Genomic DNA, 13,950 nt, shown 5'->3' with positions numbered 1-13,950 from the left:
AATCATTAATGTAGATTAGGAATAGCAGAGGACCTAATACTGATCCCCGTGGTACACCACTGTTTACCACACTCCATTCTGAGGTTTTTCCTCTAATCAGTACTTTCTGTTTTCTACATGTTAACCACTCCCTAATCCATGTACATGTGTTTCCTTGAATTCCAACTGCGTTCAGTTTGAGACTTAATCTTTTGTGCGGGACTTTGTCAAAACTTTCTGGAAATCTAAATAAACCATGTCATATACTTTGCAATTATCCATTATCGATGTTGCATCCTCAAAAAAATCAAGCAAGTTAGTTAGACACGATCTCCCTTTCCTAAAACCATGTTGACTGTCTCCTAGGACCCTGTTACCTTATAGGTAATTTTCCATTCTGGATCTTATTATAGTTTCCATAAGTTTGCATATAATAGAAGTCAGGTTTACTGGTCTGTAGTTACCTGGTTCAGTTTTGTTTCCCTTTTTGTGGATGAGTATTACATTTGCAATTTTCCAGTCTGTCGGTACCACCCCTGTGTCAAGAGATTGCTGCATGATCTTGGTTAGCGGTTTGTAAATAACTTCTTTCATTTCTTTGATTACTATTGGGAGGATCTCATCCGGCCCAGGGGATTTGTTTATTTTAAGAGCTCCTAGTCCCTTTAACACTTCTGCCTCGGTTATGCTAAAGTTATTTAAAACTGGATAGGAACTGGATGACATGTGGGGCATGTTGTCTGTATCTTCCTTTGTAAAAACTTGTGAAAAGTAATCATTTAATATATTTGCTATCTACGATTTTGCCATTTGTATCTCTTAAACATTTAACCTCTTCTTTGAATGTCTCTTGCTGTTGTAATATTGGAAAAACATTTTGGAATTGGTTTTAGCCCCCTTAGCAATGTTCATTTCTATTTCTCTCTTGGCCTTTCTAACTTCCTTTTTGACTTGTGTTTGCAGTTCCGTGTACTCTTTCTGTGTACTTTCTTTTTGGTCCTTTTTTAATGCTCTGTAAAGTGCCTTTTTTCACTGAATATTTTTTTTAATGATCTATTAAACCATTTTGGCAATTTACTTTTACATTTAGATTTGTCTACTTTAGGGATGTAATTGTTTTGCGCCTCTAGTACTACATTTTTGAAGAACAACCATCCTTTTTCTGTGGGTGTTTTCTCTATTTTACTCCAATGTACTTCTGTTAGTCTTTGTTTCATACCTTCATAGTTTGCTTTTCTTAAACTGTAAACCTTAGCTTTAGTCTTTTGGGGTTTTAAAAAACACGCATGACATCACAGAAAGAGTTTTAGTTGATTTACTCTTTCAGCCTCTTTCAGATACAATAAAGAGCAATTCACGTTTACGGTAACTGAATTTAAATGTACTAATTTGGCTTAAAATAATACTATGGCTATCAACACAACCGATTCAAAACTCCAAAAATAGTTAAGCTCTGAGCGCCATCTGCTGGAAAACAACAAAACAGAAACAAACTGAATCTTGAAAACATAACACCGAAAGTTATTTCCTAATTGCTTATGCCTCAAAAGTATAGAACATGGTTATTATTCCCCACAAACTTTGCTTTTGTGACCAGGACAGTGATATTTTGAAATATCACTATTTCCAATGAGAAAACGGGAGCTTTTGTGTCTTTTCGTTCACATAAAGTCAGAAAAAAACAACATGTGAATCCAAATTAACATGTATTTATACTAAAGTAATACAAAACTGACTACAAAAGATTTAGAAGTGAGTAGTTTTTCGAGATTTACGATTATACTGTATTTACTACAAAAGATTTAGAAGTGAGTAGTTTTTCGAGATTTACGATTATACTGTATTTACAGTATAATCATAAATCTCAAAAAACTACTCACTTCTGAATCTTTTGTAGTCATTTTTGTATTACTTTAGTATAAATACATGTTAATTTGGATTCATATGTTGTTTTTTTCTGACTTTATGTGAACGAAAAGACACACATTTGCCCGTTTTCCCATTGGAAATAGTGATATTTTGAAATATCACTGTCCTGGTCACAAAAGCAAAGTTTGTGGGGAATAATAGCCATTTTCTATACTTGGGAGGCATAAGCAATTAGGAAATAACACTTACTACGCAGGAACAAAAATTGTGTTACATAGTGTAATCAAGAATATTTCCAACCACATTGGGTCTGTAGAAATTACAATGCACACATTGTCTGCTTGACTGGGACTTTCTGTATACTGGTCAACGATGTGCATTGTTTTAAAGCAGATTCCGTCTTAACCCGTTTTTCAGTACAGTCCCAGTGTCTTGTCCATGTGTTCTTTCATGTGTTTGGTTTGATGTACACACTATTTTGGCTTTGCAGAGTGTTTAACACATCACTGATTGCGTTAGTTGCAGTGCTCTAGACTTAAGTGGGCAGATTCTGAGTCCTTGTATTGCATGTACACATATTTCCCTCTGTGTGGCGCTGGAGCACAAGGAGGCTTTGGGCACGGCTCAGCTTGTACTGTCGTGCATGAGGGAATTGTTAAACTTGCCAAATGGCAGTTTTGACTGAGTAAGATCTTCCCCCAGATCATACTAACATTAGTTGTTTCTTGCTAGTTCTGTAACATGCAGCAGTTTATTTTTCTCTTTACAGACCTGTGTGAGAGGAACATTTTTAGTTTTAACTGTGAGCAACTAACTCACAAATGCGTATAAAATGTTAAATTTGTATTTATAGTTAGTTATTATATTAAAATATCTATCTATAATAATACAAAACAGGGTCTCATTTGCTAAATATTACTGTAACAGATACAAAACATCACCATTGAGTAAATACCACACCCGGTTTTGTTTTTACTGTCTGTATACTAAATCACAATCTATCACTCCATACTTGTACAGTAAATGAATGCCAATCCATCTGCCCGGAAATCTTACTTAATTGCATGGATTCGTCATATTGCATCTGCAGATAAAACAGAAAGAACACATCTGGAAAGGGGGCAGACTGCAGTAAAAAAAGAACCACATCTGGAGACAGAGTGGATAAAATAGGACCCCACGTCTGGAAATGGAACTCTTTTGATAATAAGGCTTGCAATTCTGTTTAAACATTTTGATTAAGTTTTCAAATTACATACATACACTAATACAGATATTTAACATACAAATATACATCTGGAGCCTGGATTATTGTATTACAAAACAGAAATGCTATTTAGATAGTATAGTAATAAATACATATTTTATAAAAGTAACAATAGTAAGCTAATAAGAATATAATAAACACATGAAGCTTCTCTTTTACAAAGTCTTTTTTTTAGAGTTCAGAATTATGTATGGTCATTGTCTTCTGGAATAATAACTTAGTTGTGAAAGTTCTACCCCTGTTTCTGTAGCAATGACAATAACAATAATTGATTAGGTTAATCAGTGAAGCACCTTTTTATTTAGGTAATACTGGAAATGAAATTCTATCAGTCACCGTACTGACAACGTAACAACAGCTGCCTGCATAGGGATCTCCTGCTAGCTCCTGGCTGGTATGCAAAGTTAAACAGTGCTTATTTCTGGGACGGGACGGGAGGGGAGGGGGGTTAGATTGCACACCTTAAGAGTCCTATTTTTAAAGACTTGCATTGATTATCTATAGCCTTCCTTGATAATAGAAACTTAGTTCTGCAAAAATGTCTGTTTTAAGGTTTTTAGTACAGCTATTTCTTCCACACTGTTTACATTAACATTATGGTGTTTTTATCCTTTCAAATGACTTTCATTCCCAATATGTTTTTGTAAATTGACATGTACCTTAAAGATATGCGGAGTAGCCTTCTCCACTAGGAAGCTCCTAACAGTGAACCAGATTAGAAAATTCAGTGGGACTAGCCTGGCTTTGTATAGTGCATGTTACAGACAATGATAGACTTGTTGTATTTCCACAGCTGAGCAGCTTGCTGTTGGATACGTCATGTCCTTCCTCAAGGATCTTCAGGTGAAGATGAGCACTACTACCAAGATAAACCAAGAGCCAAGATCCTTCAGCCCCAAGAAGCCTCCCAGGAGACAAGCCACCTCCCTCTACACACCTCCTGAGCGGGAGAGCTGGGCCTGGAACCTGGGCTACCTGCCCTCAACCTCAGCAGGATGAAGCTCACCTTCAAAAAGGTAAGTGGATATTGGGGAGGGGGGAGGGGGGCTGCCCATCTGCAGCTCCTAGAGGATGAGGTGGAGCACAAGACATTCAGAGACACGAGGCAGCTCCAGTCTGTGCGTAGAGTCTCCAACATCACCACCACTTCCAACATCCCAGAGTCCATGTTGGCAGCAGAGTCCAGTGAGGCACAGAAAGAGTTGGGGAGAACCTCCACCCCAACCATCACTGAGCCCATGCTGATTCCAAACAGTGCAGAGGGTAAGAAGCAAGCTCACAGGTCACCAGAACCAACCACTTCTATAGCCACAGCTCAACTCAGAACATTTCCAGAAAAAAGGAAGGTGAAGAAGGCTGTGCGAAGAGCTTCAACACCAACCCGGCTTCTCCACAACCACTGCTGAGCCCATTAGTGGGAGGCCATATGTACTGTAGTATATGCGTAGATTCTCCACCTCTCCAAAACTAAAACTATGTGATCACAGGACTGAAACCCATGGCCTTCACATCCAATTGTAGAAAATATATGTCCAGTCCAGTCTTGTGCCAGTAAATTGTAATAAACATTACTTTGAAGCACAATTCTATATTTGTGTGTTTATGGAGAAGTGTGAAGCTAGGGGTCATAGCAATAAAGGTTACACCAAAATACAATCCGCACAATTATTTGTGGAAGATAAATAACAGTCCTGTTTGGAATATTTTTGGTTCTTTGTATTAACCGTTTGGGTTGTTTGTTTCTTGTTTTGTAATGTTAACATAGTTTAATTTGGCTTTTAAAAAATAGGATTGGTTAAGAGGACTGCTTGTTTAGGATTGGAACGTGAATCTCAACCTGAAGGTGTGACAGGGTATACATATGTAGTTCTGAATTTGAGTTTTAATGAAGGCAGTTTTATTTTTCCTGTTAAAAAAACAAACAAAAAATATATAAGAAGAACTATTTGAACAGAATTGATAAGTTGTAAATTTCAGATGAGAGGATATTGCGTTTCATTCAGATAAAGCTAGTTAAATCTGCTGCTTGTTTTAGGCAGAAACCCAACAGCACTCTTCATGGATATTAAACTGTATTAAAATAATCAAAAGAGGCTTTAAAAAACTCAAGGTCATATTGCTGGAATGGATTTAAACAACCAATCACATCCAAAGTTCAAAAGCTCTAAAACGGAAAGGGTATCTCCGTAATTGCTTTATCTACAGCATTTCTAAGAGGCCACTTAGATTACACTTTCTCAGCAGTGGGGACAGAACCTCAAATTAAAACTGGGTGGAGCAACTCTTGAGACAATTATTATGTATTAAACCCATTATCACACAACCCCCCACCCTCCGCCCAATCACACACACCCAGAGAGTACTGACTATATTGTACTCCAGTCTATGCAATTCCGGAGCCCTTCAGGTGCAGAGGAAGCACCATTTCATAGTGTTAATTGGAGTTTCCTGTCATTGTGGGGTTATGTCATGGCAGCTATCCCACTTCCTCCACACAGCCACAGGAAAGCTACAGAAGGCAGGAGCAATCAGCCAAAGCAGGCAAAGCAAAGCAATTTTCTTCAGTTTGCGTACAGTGCTTTGATTATAAGGATCTGTTAATAAGCATGTACAGCGCTTGCATGTGAATAACATTGCATGGATACTGATGCTTTTGTTGTACGATATTATTTTGTACACTTTTGGTATTCAGTGATTTTTTTCAATACCCAAATACGTAAAATATTGTACTGTCGATTTCTAAAAATACAGATTTTAAAAGACAATGCTATGATGCTATGATTCTTAAGCACTTCTAAATCAAATTAGTCTCGTGCTTGTATTTTTATCTGAAACCATTCTCCAAGGATATTAGTCTCATGTGCACTGTTCATGTCCTCATGAAAGAGCTGTTTTTGTAAAAATAAAATTAGTTTACTACTGGAATTTTAATCCAATATCAGGACTGTTAAACCAGGGCAAAATTGAGAATGCTTTCTGAAACCAGTTTGAAAATGTGGGCTACTGTACAAAATATTGACACATGAGTAAAGCCCCATTATTCTCAGACTCATTCTGCATAACTAGTGATCCCTTATACAAGTTTACCACAGTAGTTTTAAAACAATGCAAAACTGAGGTTATTAGCTGTTACTTGTGCAGATTTGTCTAAGTGTAATGAAATAGTAATAACATCTGAAAAATCTGAAAATGGTTACTGAAAGTGCGTTGGTTTAAATAAACAAAACAGAAGCAATAAAACTGGTTATTTGGCCCACATGTCATCTTGTGTCTGAAAGTGTCTGTAATGCATTACAGAGGGAATAATGCCTTCATGGTTTAGTGTAATGATTTAAGTAACATTTGTTTCTCATTTCTCAACTTAACACACACACACTAAAGTAAAAATAAAATAAAAAACATCTTACTGGTTTTGTAACGTTGGTCCCTATTCACAAACATTACTGTTTTTAAGGATTGTATATAAACATTTTGGTTATACACAGCTTTGAAAAACAAGAATACATTAATAAACACTCTCTGAAACAGTTAAGAAAGGTTTCATGAACTGCAGGCTTGACTGAATTAATCAAAACAATCAATCCTTAACAAAAAGTCCTTAATTCAGCTTTTAAGTAGGCCTTTAATTTATGATAATTTCTTTATGCCATGATAATTGCTGAGCAAAAATTTTAATAAAAGAAAAATACTCTTTTTCATTCTGTTGACAATGACTCTCAGCGTCTTGAGGAAGCATGCTTTCTTTGTCTTGTGACAGGAAGCTGGTTGGGAAGCCTAGAGGGGTTATACAGGAGTTATAACAACACACTCTAGACTGTCCCCTGAACTTCAGCTGGATGTTAGGTTAAGCCAGGACACGACAGGATAGGACTAATTGCTGGGGACGGACGTGCCTAGCCAATGAGTTGTAGTCACACAGTTACAACTTCTAATGCCAGCCTTGGGTCTGACTTGAAACACTCATTCACATCCATCAGCAGCAGATTGAAACAATTTCAACTGGGACTCTGTCAGCCCCAGTTAGAGTGGGCAGAACTTGATCTCTCCAACTCCCACTTATAGTGAAAGTCACCTAACTAGAGTGATTCTTTCCAGTTACACAGAATTATTTTCTTTGCAAATATGCTTGCTGAAAGTATTACCCTTTCATTGTATTTGGGTAAGTTGTACATTACTGCTAGAAGGCAGTTGTATTATATACACACAAATACAAAATTAAAAAAAAAGTATTATAGCAATGATTTTTGTATAGAAGCAATAAAATATTTGATTCACACACAAAAAAGAAAGAATAGCACTATATGGAATATAGTCACAGTTACTTTAACACAACCACAAGTGCCAGATCCTTTCTGGGATGCTGGTACCTGAAGTAGGTGCAGGCCATTCCGAGGAAGAATCGTCCTCCCTCCCACACAGGGAAGTCAGTTCTGTGTCAGTACACGGCACACAGAGGATGCTAACCTACCCTGATCCCAGCAGATTGAACAACAGTTGTTTGAAAAAGAATAGTCACATTCATAAATCATTAGGGAGGGCTGGGAGCCAGCAAATCTTTCTTTCCTCTCAGCCTTTTCAAAAGGAAAGGGGGCAGGGGCGTGCCTGGGTGACCTTGGGAAACTGCTCTTTCCTTTAAACGTGTGCCAGGTGACTTTCTTCTTCGTAAGGCATGATTTTATATTAAATTCAATCCCTTCTAGTTTATATCTGTTGCCGCAGATGCTACCAAGTCCTTTCATGTTTTGATTGTAGACTGCAGTTTGATTTCAAGCTGAGTGGAGGCAGTGAGGTTTAATGGTTAATGCTCATGGCTTGAAGACAGGCAGGCATGGCTGTGTAGCTTGTTAGACAAGAGATGATAGTCATAGGTCCAGGTTCTGAAAGCCATACAGGAACAAGGAGACGATGCAGCATTATCTTTAAAGTGATTTGAAAATGACATTACATTAATAAGAGGACACACTAATTATAAGAAATGATACAGTTTACACTTGGCAATTGCAATGTTGAGAGTCAGCGAGCGCAAAAGTTTTTTTTTTATGGAAAAAGCAGAGCTCAATGAAACAAATCAGTGAGCGGCTAAGAAAAACCCTTTAAAATAGAAACTATAAAACATATATAGTTTATGTATCATTCTAATTTAGTTCTATTTGAAGTACATTTGTACTTTAATTTGGCTGTTATTTTTGTTAGTGCTTTTGACAGCAGAAAGAAATTATACAAATATGTAAATGAACACACTTTTATTCTGTCTTGCTTTGGTTGTAGTGTATACTGGCCCAGCATTGGCCCAGCTGTGGTGGTTGTATTCTGCTGTACCCAAATTGGGCCAGTGTGGGTTTGGCATGGGCTGAACATACCCATGGTGCCCATGTTTTGCCCTCATGGGCCCAATACGTACATGTCTGCTGGGCTTCTACTGCTACTATATTGTTTGTGGCATAACTATGGTTGTGTTTTGGCTTTCAAAAGTCTTTGACAAAGAGATGTAGGCAGCCAAATAGATTGTAATCTAACCCAAAAGGCACAACTCTAGCTTTATGGCAGCAATAAGGTTCATATATCTACTGTTCTTGTTGAAAATGGGTTTAATTCAAACTCTATAGTCTCCTAACTGTTTATAAGAATCACCCTTTATCATGTGATTTTCAAGTTCAATTTACAGTCATTTAATTTAGTTTCATGTATAATAATAACCCAAATTTATAAAACAAAAAAAATAAAAAAAAATTGTGAAGGCAACACATGATAATGCCATCTGAATGAGGTGTGCTGCTCTGCCCCCCACCCTTTTTTTCTTTATAACATGAACATTTCAACGCCAACGTTCAGCTGGGCAGGAACCTTTTGTCGGGAAATGGGCTGAGCAGGTGGTGACCAGGATACGGTTGTCACGGTCACCCGTTTGCAGGCTCGCTCAGGAAAGCAGGAATTTCCTCCACCTTGAAATGGCAGCGTCACTGTGTCAGCACTACTATAGAAAACAGGCAGGCTGCTGCCTCTCTCTCCCTGGCTCACCCTGGCAGAGGACGAGTGCCAAGTGTGTTACACAGCTGGAGGAAATGGAGTTTATTCTCACATCAGCTCCTAATGGAAGACTGGGGTTGGTCACAACCTCTTCAAACCAAGCCCATATGCCTTCCTCTTTGTGTTAGTTCATTCCTGCAAAAACCCATTCTTCACTTGTGAATTATATAATCCCCTAGTTATTAGCCTCTGACCACCTATCTAAATGTAAACTTCACTGTGAGAAGATCATTCTTCAGATCTGTTAGTGGCTAGTATATTCTTCTGTTAAAAGTGTTCTAAAGAAAGAACCAATAAATAGAAATGACCCATTCATATCCTGTTCTTTCCTATAGTCTTTATTAATTATTCATATTTTGTTTTGTTTTAAAGAAACTAATTATAGCATGTGTATATGTGAGTTATGCACCATTTTGTGACACAAACCAAACGCATACTTTTATAACCATAAGAGGATGTGCTATAATAATAATAATAATAATAATAATAATAATAATAATAATAATAATAATAATAATAATAATAATAAACGACTAAGAAGATGAACCTGTTCAAGTTAAAAACACAGAGCACTATATCCAATAGGATATTGTTTCTACAATGCTGTATTAAACATATTCATATATAAAACAAGTTCCACAAAAACAGTCTGATCCTGTTGTTATTCTGGCCTGTTGTTTGACTACGTGCATGACACCACAATTTCCTGTTTTTCTCACCGTGTTTTGAAGGCCTGCATTCCACATCCTATTGTTTCACAACGCAGGGCTGTGTAGATATGAACAGTGGTGTGAGAGTGGGGGAGGAAGAAGGTGGGAGAAGAACAGACAGAAGGATGATTTGACTGAGCTAGACTAGCTCAAAAGGAATTTCAGTGTAGTTGAGGTTCAGAAGTTCTAATGCTACAGTCATGTTGGAATCCTAATCACAGACCACAATCAAATTAGTCTGCAACAACCTCTTTTGTAACAACATATAATCATATCAGATAAAATCTGTATCTCTGTCACTACTTTCAGCTGATTTGTTAATAACTGATTTAATTTCAAACAGTCAACAGCCAAGTCAGTCAATTCCAATTTGTTTTTAAGTGGCTTAATGGCATTTGAAACTATATAATGCTTTATAGGTTCAACAGTATTTTCATTGTTTATGTGCAGCAAAACTGATTTTCTCTAATAGCAATATACGTTTAGGCAGAGGGTGAGCAGAGAAATGACAGAACACAGAGAGCTCTACAACCAAAGAGATTGAATGAGATCACAGATCTTTTTGCCTAGAGGTTGGAAAACTGGAGTCCTGTACATTGTGAGTTTGCATCCAGCTATGAATAAACTGAGCCCTGACAAGGCAAGTAAGTTGTTTATTTTGTATTGTCCATCTGCCAAAGAAAGTATTTTGATCAAATGAGTCTCACCTTAAGCCCGTGTGGACAATGAAGATGACAAAACCAGAGCAGAATCTGACACATCATTACAGTATTGGCAGCATTTGCTGAAGAGATGCCCAGGACAAAATGGAGGTAAGCTGGCATAGCGGTGAAGAGAAACACCCATGGGCACAGAAAAATACAAAACGCGCATGTAAAGTAAAAATATTTTATCTGCTTATCTTTCCCACATGGAACTTCAAGATTAATAATAAATATTGAAAATACAAAATAGCCACCATTTTGTTTGGCTGATTTTTGTATTTGCAATCACTCCAGCTCTCTAGTACTCCTGCAACAGCATCTGTCATTTATATAGTTTCTTAACACCTCAATTGGAGAGCATTAAGCATTAAGAAAAGTGCTGCAGGAGTGTATATGAAGCATTTACCCCCCCCCCCGTCAAACAGGAAGGCTTTTAACATGCTTTGGGTGGGGGTGGGGATGCTGGGATTCTAATTTATTTTGTGAGCACATGATATAGTTTAAAGTGTAGACCCTATTCATGGACTGGTGCTGGAGGAGCTTGAGGAGAGCACAGATAACAGATGAACCAAGTCATCCAAACAACAGGGCTCTTGGATAAGTAGGGGTTTGTATATTAACAACAGGTAATGGAAATATGTCCTCACAATCCCTGTAATGACAGGCATATCCTGTGTTGATATTCTATACTTTTTGAGGACATGCTATTGAATTAAAATGTTTTATTTTTGTTTCTGTTATTCAATGGAGGAATCATTTGCAACTTTTAAGTTGTTTTTTGTTTGTTTGTTTAGTAGAACTTCACATACTTTTTTTTTTTCTTTTATAGCCAGCCATTCTTTGTTCATATTTCCTGGCTGCCAGGCACTGGTGTGTGAGACTCACGTCATCAAACTTAGGACTGGAAGTGTGATTATGTTATTCCTGGTGACAATTTCTCTGTTTAGTACAGAATCACTTCAACTACAGTTTGTTTACCAAAACGTTACTGTGTGTCTTTTTCTTTCTTTAGGGTATATCCCAGCATGTCATGACCTAAAGGAGTCCTAACCAATGCTTTAAAATCAGTTTGCTTACCTTGTATTAGCTCTATTTGTACCATTATTACCCTTTTACTTGAGGTTCTTCACTTGTTTTTAAATTCAGGATATGAGACTATTTCAAATATAACACAATAGATAACTGCTGCCTCCTTATTTTGTGCAGCTGCATGGTCTAATAGCAGCTAGAGTCTTGGAGTCAGTTTGAACTACAGGATATTCCAATTAAAATATAAAATACAAGCAAAGAACCAAATGCTGAACAGAAGGGGGGCTGTGATCATAACGCAAGTGCTAATAAGGATTTAAATACCCTGGGTAGCCCTCATTTAATGGCTTTTTTGTGTTTATAACCAGTAAGAAGGCTGCTTTATATTTGAGCCATGAAAGTTTTGAGGTTAGATCGTTCTTTTAGATTAAAAGCTCTTCATAACCATCTACTACTTGTTAGCGTTTGTGGGTTTTTTTTTTTTTCATAACAGCTTTTAAAAGTTTCTAAGTTAAAAGATAAAAAGTAAAAATTCAATGTGTTTTTTTTTTTTTTTTTTTGTAAATGCTTGTAAAAAAAAAAAAAAAGATCTGAAGTGGCAAGTCTTACAGATCAAAGGAATTGTACGCTTTTGTGTGGTTTCTCTGGCTGTGCCTTGGGATAGTGCATTTGTTCTCTTTCAGACAAAAGTCCAAACTTTGACAAGATAGGAAGAGATTATATTCTTGTCAGGCCAATTTTAAGACTAAAAAAGTGGCAACTTTAGGCTTTGGGCTATCGAATTTGCATTCCCTGTAGTTTGTGCTCCGATATCAGCCTGGGACTGGCCCTGGGAAATTTATTGTATCTCAACAAATCTCGCCATTACCTATTTTATAGTGAGTTATGTTGGCCTCTTCAGTGTTTATTCAAATTATTTGCCCAGGAAAAAACATGTGTAGAGAATCCTTGTGGACAGGAAAGAGACAGCAAGGGAAGGCACCTTTATCAACTAGGGCCATTTCTCTGACTCACAGGTTGCCTTTGTTTAAAAGATTTACTAGATCTCCCTGCCTTTCTCAAAGATTACTGACCCTTGTGATTAGGGTAGTGAAGTACAGCAGCATTGCTCTCAAAATCCCTATTTTATAAATAAAATAAAAAAAAAAACTGTTTTACTGACAAGGAGTTATTTTATAAATGGCTCAATTGGACCTAAAATTAACTTTTACACTTTTAGCATATATTTTCTTTAGCCTGGTATCACCATACAGTGTTCAATGTAGTGTTGTTAAACAAACAAGTTTGCCCTCTCCCATCATCTACACATAAACCAAGGTTTATGGTGTTTGGATTATAATTACAACCTTTTACTTGTGAGTTATTTATATTAAATTAAGTTTGTTAAAAGATTTGAAGAGCTGATACTGTTCATTAGATATAATAATAATACAAACACTAGCTTTCAAGACATCAACAGTCTCAGGTGTAAATGGAACTCTTCAAAACAATTATCATGACTACCTTGATTAACATGGCAATTCATTTATTAAAATTAGGTTTGATATTATTATATTCCTGAAACTGTTCCTGTTGGCTTATTTAGCACCATGGTTAGCAGTCTCTAAACAAGTTAAAGTTTTGTGAACAATGAATAGCAGAACACATCTGTATTTAAAATCTACCCTTCACTGGTTTAATAATCCTGGAAATGTACAGCTATGGCCAAAAATTTTGCATCACCCTATATAATGAACCGATTTTGCTTCACAAAGTTGAATGGAACCTGCTGAATAATGTTACATTATCATATTGCATTACATACCGCTTTGTAGTTTTCCGTAAACGAAAAAATGACAAAAATTGAAAAATGTGACATTTTGAAATCGAACATGAAATACTGTACTACTATTATGGCTTCCGGTAGGCTTTTTGCAATTTAATTTTGCAGTTTCTTTGATTACATGATGTTAAAGGGGAACCCAAACACCTCTACCTAACTATGCCAAATTACACTTTTATACATCTAAAAACAGAACTGATAAGTAGTTTTCAAATTTAGGATTAAGAAATGGTTAACTTTGAGGTTAAAAGTACATTTTTTCACACTCGGGTATTTCCGTGACCAATTGGCTCGATGACGTCATAGAGTGAACATATTTTTGTATTTCTGACATTTTCCTTTGGTTTCACAGTGTAGAGCATGTGAGAGACAGCTAATTAAATGGATCATTATGCCCTGTTGTTGTGTTGTAGCAACACAAACAAAGGCAGATTTAAACTGCACACGTGCCCAAAGGTTGCCAGGGTTTGGACAGCATTTGTCTAGAAGACGAGAGCCCTCTGGAGGAAGCCGACAAAATGGTCGCACTTGTGCTCGGCCCAT

The sequence above is a fragment of the Polyodon spathula genome, chromosome 12, assembly GCF_017654505.1.
Source record: "Polyodon spathula isolate WHYD16114869_AA chromosome 12, ASM1765450v1, whole genome shotgun sequence".
NCBI lineage: Eukaryota > Metazoa > Chordata > Actinopteri > Acipenseriformes > Polyodontidae > Polyodon > Polyodon spathula.
The sequence above is the reverse complement of the archived record's forward strand: the minus strand, read 5'-3'. Positions refer to the sequence as shown.